Source organism: Podarcis muralis, chromosome 8 (genome assembly GCF_964188315.1).
Source record: "Podarcis muralis chromosome 8, rPodMur119.hap1.1, whole genome shotgun sequence".
In the NCBI taxonomy this organism is placed as follows: Eukaryota; Metazoa; Chordata; class Lepidosauria; order Squamata; family Lacertidae; genus Podarcis; species Podarcis muralis.
In genome coordinates, this window is record NC_135662.1 from 642,712 (window position 1) to 643,150 (window position 439).

The following is a 439-nucleotide window of genomic DNA, read 5'->3' on the forward strand; positions in this document are numbered from 1 at the left end:
TGGCATCTCTCATCGCCTGGAGATGGGCGGTGAGCAACCAGATTACCCGATACAACCAGCTACTCTCTGTCTGGCAGGAAAGTGCTTCTTCCTGCAGGATCTTGTGGGCTTCGCAGAGAGAGCTGTTTGGGGCAGAAGGGGCCAAGACCCTCCTCTGGCGCTGCTTCCATGCTGGGCCTGAGGCCAGAAGGCAGGCCAGCTCCAGGCCATTTGGGTGCGTTGTGGACCCTTTTTCCGGGAAGAGCAATGCTAGCCCTGACCTCCCCTCCTTCCAAGGGTGAAACCCCTGGGAGAGCCTGGCCCCCGTCTGGGGGGGGGGGGGTCAAGAGCAGGAACGAAAGACCCTCCCATGTGGGAAGGGGACGAGGATCCTTCTGCAGCAACCCCTCAGCCCAACACCTGGTCTGCCCCAGCTGCAAAAACGACACAAACAGTGGGG